At 36.5% G+C, this 6,475-nt stretch overlaps 1 non-coding gene across 1 annotated transcript; it reads right to left on the minus strand.

Annotated features, from left to right (window-relative positions):
• Positions 1-5,624: 5,624 nt before the first annotated feature.
• On the minus strand, positions 5,625-5,697 carry TRNAE-UUC (transfer RNA glutamic acid (anticodon UUC)). The gene has a single exon. It is a non-coding gene; the product is annotated as a tRNA-Glu (tRNA).
• Positions 5,698-6,475: the final 778 nt, after the last annotated feature.

Here is a 6,475-nt window from a genome sequence, read left to right on the forward strand (position 1 = left end):
GGGAAATTCTTTAGAATTAAAGCAATGTGAAAAATTTTCTCATTTATGGTAATATTTTAGCAGGGCTTAACAGACTTTAGAAATTACAGTAGGTAATTTAAAGAAACTTAAACTGTGCTTTTTCTTTTAATGACTATTTGGAAAGTGTAAAAAATTCCTAAAGCACCCCTGACCCACACGAATCAATTCAGAGAGAAACATCATGCCCTGTGTTTTGTACATGCTAAGTAAATTCACAGCTTGAGTTGCTGGGTTGTTTTCTTCGCCAGGTTGCCCTATTGCCTAGCAGGTGAGTGAACACGGAGCTGCATATGTCATGAATGTGGCTATGGTTTTAGTTTTCCTTTTTTTTTTTTTTCTGTCTTTCATTCATTTTGAGCATGTTGTTCTATTAAAATTCAGAGTTTGCACTTGTTTGCAATTTGTTTACTTTGTTGGATTTTAAAAACTTGCTAGAAGTCAACTGTACATGTATATTAAGCCCTTTTTAGGCCAAGAAAAATAAAGATGCATTAGAAAGATGCTTTTTATGCTTCATAATTATTAATTGACATTTTATGATGAATAATTAATCATTTGAATAATTTTGGTATCTCTGATCTGAACACATATTTGCATATCTAATGCTTGATTTTAACTTTTTTTTTTTTTAATTCATTCTCTCAGGACGAAGAAACAAAGTAACATTTTAATGTAAAATTTCTCTCTGGCACTTGTAAAAGTTTATTTATTGGGTTGTAGTATTCTTTCCAGATATCCATAAAACTTCTTAACAATTTGTGAATCATTTATGTAGCAGTCAGGTACAAATATGTGACAGAACTACAGTTAATGAGGAAAAACAATACCCTATGTAAAATCAAGTCAGTCTCCTCCCCAAATGCAGAGATGTGCACTAATTATGCACCATTTTTTCTTATTGGAATTTGATCATTGAACTTTTTGGTTATGTCTATTTACACATGTCAAAAAGTGAAAATTGAGGTAATTGACAAATAATTCATACCTGAATTTAAGATAATTTTTTACTTTTACTTACTAATATATGGGATGATTTAAAGTTATTTTAAAATGATCAAGCAAGCCTATCCCTGATATTTTTATACCCCTGTGTCAGTTGACGTCCAAAGAATCTATTTTGAATACTAACCCTGCAGGTTACTACCTGTGTGATTACCGACAATCTACTCTAAATTTGTTTCCTTAGCTATGTTGTGGGTACACTAATAGTGCCCATTCTGTTGAGTTTTCTTGAGAACTAAATAAAGTAGTGCCTGAAACTTCACTATAGTGTAGCTTTATTATTGTAATGAAAGGTTGAAAAAATAACATGGAATATACGGATCAATTGAGGACAATTTAATTAATTTTGACTAGTTAAAAACAGCTATTTACCTTTCAGTATCATTCGTCATTTTTCTATTGAGAAGTGAGTGCTGTGTTATTAAAGTGAAGAAATAAAATGGAAAGCATCATAGGGTTTTTGGCTGGTTTACAGTTCTTCAGACCTCTTCAAAGAATTCGTAGCCACAGATATGAAAATAAATAGTGTTTTTTTATTCTGTTGGTTAAAGAATTAATTTGTCGTATTCAATATGGTCATAATTCGGTTATAAATATCAGATTTCTTTTAGTCCAAATGTATGAACTTGAAGTTTCTCATGTCCTTTAGTAACATATTGTCTTTGACTGTAAGGGTTAAATGTGCAGAAGCTCAGAAGCAGTCTTGAGTAAGACTTGTGAGAAAAAAAAAAAGGGCAAACTTACAAATTTGGAGACCAGGAATTTGGCTGTCAGAACAGTATTTGTTGTAAGACCATTCATAATGAGCTGAGTGAGCATTTCCTTTTGGAATTGTAGTTATCCTGGGGTTTGCGCTAATTCTAAGTACCTATAGTGGGGGAGAAAATCAGTTTACTAATGGAAAATGAAATTCCTCAGTCTCTTAAACATCCAGAAGGCCAGATTTTCTTTCTGATGCAAAAGCTGAAAAGTCAATGCAGATGCTTATGGGAAAAAACTATTGCAATATTTAATCCCAATACTGACTTCTTTTTCTTGTTGTTTTCCTTAAGACTCCTCAAAACACTTAAAGGGTCCCTTAATTGTTTCCTTTCTCAAAGGATCCATTCCATGCTTCTTTCACGTTGAAACTACCAAAAGGGCCATTTGGATATCAGCCGAGGGGCTCAGAGTGACCTGTACCCTTTTCTTCTTTTCCTTTGTAAAGAGCAATGGGACCAAAAACTGTTTGCACCTATAGATTGTTTAGTGACCTGGAAATAACTTCATGCTGCTTTGTGGTCTTCTTTAACAGTCCTTATTCTGTTAAAAGGTGAAATTATAAATCTTGGATGTTAGTTCTAATTTTGCACCGTTCTAAAGTGTTTTTTTTTTTGTTTTTTTTTTTGCAGTCATGCTTCAGGTACTTAAATATAAAAACCTTACTCTCAAAAATTATTCTCTTCATGATAATCACAACTATGAAATAATAATGGCTAAGGAAAAAACCTGCTTTTCTAGGCCTGGCAGTGTAGATGTGACCTAGAGAGAATCAACGACTTTCTCCAGAATTCAAGTGTCTGGTTCTTCACGGGCCTTTGAATCTGCCAGCTCCATCTTCCAGCAGGCACCACATACAGGTGACATCCAATGTCTTCTCACCTTTCGCAGACATCCTTCTGAACCACTTGTGCCCACCCACTCTGCACACTGCATTGTGACCCACTTCCAAACCTCCTGGATGACTTGGTTAGTACTTGTTTTTTCATGTGTGGCTTATTTTGCCTTTTGGATCTAGCACTTAGGCTCATTTCTCCAGTTATAGTATTGGCTCAGGTAGAATGGTTTCTCTGGCTTTGTTGCTTCTGGCTTCCCAGATAAAGTGTCTTTCCTAGTTCAGTCTTCTCACCAGGACCCTTGACTTAGGGACACTCCCATGGGCAAGTTCCTGCTTGCTCACATTGGTCCCAGTACTGGACCTAAGCACAGGACAAGTTAGTGATGAAGGAGAGATCATGATACAGGCATATCTGGAAATTGTTTTTTTTCTTGTATAATTTTTAAATTGCTTGTTGACTGGGAACTGGACCTCAATGTATTTGACACCAGATTCTTTACATTCTCCTCAATTATAGCATATTATAGTGGCAAAGATATAGGCTTTGAAATTAGATGAACTGGATTTGACTCCCTGCTTTGTGAGTGCTAATTGTGTATTGAGGACAAGATATTAAGCCCCTGAGAACTTCATTTTTAAAATGAGCAAAAGAGGACTTAAATTTAAGCTGGCTGTGGTGAAAAAATATGACAATATATGTAAAATGCTACAGGGTAGGCATATCAATAAATAGGAATTCCTTCTCATGAATTATCTGGAAAATACATGAAGTTAAATTACAGAAAACCAGAGTGAATGTAACATGTATCTTAGATGATACTTATTTCATCATTTTTAGTTATTTTAGTGCCATTTATTTAATTACTTTAATTACTTTATGATTTTATTAGGAATTGTTTAACTGGTTCTTGCATTTTACAGAAATCAATGCTTACTGAGAACAAAGTTGCAAAAGTAATATGGAATTTCTTAACTTGTAGTAGAAAAGGTGGAGTGCTCATGATTATAAGCATCACGATTCTAACCTCTGAGGTAAATAAATATACTTTACAATTTCATTCTGTATTTCACACTTCTGTTTACAATTGTAAGAAAAAATATCTTTCCACCTAATTCTCCCTATATGACCTGGCATAAGAGGAAGCACTCTGGCAGCCAGTTTGGTGTGGCCAAGAAATGTCAAAGATCACTCATTCAAGGTAAAAAGAAGAGGCCCTTAATACTGTCCAAAGCTCTATACCTACTCTTAACTCAAACTTCCGAAGTTTGAAGGAACTGGGAAAGGGGTTCTGGAAGGGAAGGAATAGCACTGAGAAAGTTTGCCTGCAGTATCTTCTTCCCACCCCCCCAGCTGAGTGCTGAAACATCTGCTTAAAAAAAAAGAAGGTAAGAATATGTGTATACTAAAGACATTGCTACACTCTGCCGCCTGCAAATTCAGGAGTAGGGTTGTGTCAGCAGGCCCTGGCATGATCTACTGTGTATGTGACTTTTCTACCCTATGCCCTAGAAAGGAGGGTGTCAGGGGAGGACTGGGTTGTGGACACAGGGAGCATATTGTTCCAATGGTTCTGCTACAGTGCAAACCAGGCTTCTTTTGCTCTCTCTGGAAGTAGCTTTGCTACACGCAAAAAAAAAAAAGCTCGCTTCCTGTTAGGTTTTTCCTTGGCCACTGTGGAACCATAGGTATGGCTCCTGTGCAACGGGGTAATTTTTCTGGGTTGAGGGAAGCTGGCTTACCTATTGTTCTTGGCTCATGGCTAGCACCCTTCTAGACAAGAGAGACAGAACGAAGCTGAAAGTTCACAGACAATACGTGGCCTTTTAAAACTGGAATGAAAAACTAAAACCTTGTTCTTCTAAAGTTTAGTCTATCTATCTACTGTGTATTTGGAATTTCATTTTAGAGAAATCAGCATGATCCTGAGCTATATTATTACCTACCATCATTTAGCATTTATCTGGGATATTGAAAACTTATTTACAATAATTTGCTATAGTAGTTCTGTAGAGATGGTCTCTATTGAAGTTTTGCTTCCGTTGGTGAGGATTCTTGTGTAGTTGTGGAGTTCAAGGCTAGGTGAAATATGCCTGCGAAGGTCATTTGAAATCACATTGGACTTTGAATTGGGGGCAAAGTAATGCTTTTTACGATATTAAAGCAAAGTAACATCATTTGGAAAATTTTAAACCATTGCTTCATTTAGGATCTCTAAATAGTAATTTATTTGACGAAGGAAGGTGACCTCTCACCAATGTCTCTTTCCCAGTCCCCTGGACTAGTGCCTGTTATATAGGAAATATTTTTTGTTGTGTGTGGAGTCTGCCATTCATTAAGAAGCTTTAAAGGGATGTAAACTGATCTCCTGTTTCGCACTTGTAAAGGCCTGAGATAAGAATAAGGATAATGGGAATTCCCTGGCAGTCCAGTGGTGCTTTCACTGCAGAGGGTGTGGGTTCAATCCTTGGTCGGGGAACTAAGATCCCGAAAGTCAAGCTGCCCGGCTGAAAAAAATGTGAGGATAGATGAGCCTAGCAGACGGGGACCATGGAACACTTAGACCGGCACAACCTCCTTTTCATCAAGTTATGTACCAGATTACATTACTAACACAAACTGTTTTATTCCCCTTCTTGTGTGTCAATTTTACACACGTTCTGAAAAAAAAAATGAAGGAGCAAATGCAGAATTGTGTGTATATATTTGTCTTTCTCTTTAAATGGCTCTGATGAGTCTTTTCATGGTTTATTTTTAAGTAAATATATTAAAATTTAATAAGAGGTTTTCTCTGAAAAAGGAAGGAAATCATAAAGAAAAAATGGAGTAGACTATTAAAAGTATGGTTTGCTTAAGAAGGCAGGTGTGTAGTTGTAATTTAAGATAAATGATCCCCTCACCCTCTAATACCACACAATGGGTAAATAAAGAAAACAGAGAAGATGGGGAATTTTGTTTTGTTTTTCCGTTTTTTTTGGCCATGCCTCGTGGCTTTTGGGATCTTAGTTCCTCGATCAGGTATTGAACCTGGGCCCTCGGCAGTGAAAGTGCTGAGTCCTAACCACTGGACCACCAGGGAATTCCAGCTCCTTCTTCAGATGGACAGGCTCCATCAGCCAGTGGGCTGGGTGTTTTTCCTGCCAGCAACTTCATTTTCATGTAGACCAGTAACTGGTTGCCCAAAGATACTGAGGCAAAAAGTATTAAGTCCTGATTATAATACTTTCCCCCTTCCCCTCTCTCTTCTTCCCTCTGCTTCAAGTCCTGTTTCTCACTCAGGGCCCTTACCTCTTCTTATCTTTCTTTCCATGCTTTCTATTCAGAAGAAAAACTACCTTTTAAAGATACCCTTGTTCAAAACCTTCAAAAGGCTTAGCTTTTAAATAATAAGATATGACCCTAGGATTTGAGATTTCCACTGTGCTGCAGAAAATTACCTGGAGGAAACAGAATGTTTACCTGAAATTCGTTATGAGGAGGGACAGTTCAATACTATTACTGTCTGCCCACTGCCTAGCATAGAGCTTGGAACATGAGAGGCACTGAATAATGTCTTTTGGATGAATGAATGCATGCATGCATGAATGTCATGTAAAAAAGCCAGACTTAAAACAACAGATGCCGTTTGTTCTACATGGCAAATAAGAGTTAAAAGGCATTAATGTAGGTGCAAAAAGCACTGTGGTCACAAACAGGATTTTGATATTATTTTTGAATTCTGAGTATAATATTTTACTTCCAAAATGAAATACCTAAATCATTTACCAAGCAATAGCGATATAACAGTCCCTCAGTCACTCACTTGCAAAGGAAATTTTCAATACAAATAAAATCATACATATTTATACTAGGGTAAT

The sequence above is a fragment of the Lipotes vexillifer genome, unplaced genomic scaffold (genome assembly GCF_000442215.2).
Source record: "Lipotes vexillifer unplaced genomic scaffold, Lipotes_vexillifer_v1.1 scaffold265, whole genome shotgun sequence".
Taxonomy (NCBI): domain Eukaryota; kingdom Metazoa; phylum Chordata; class Mammalia; order Artiodactyla; family Lipotidae; genus Lipotes; species Lipotes vexillifer.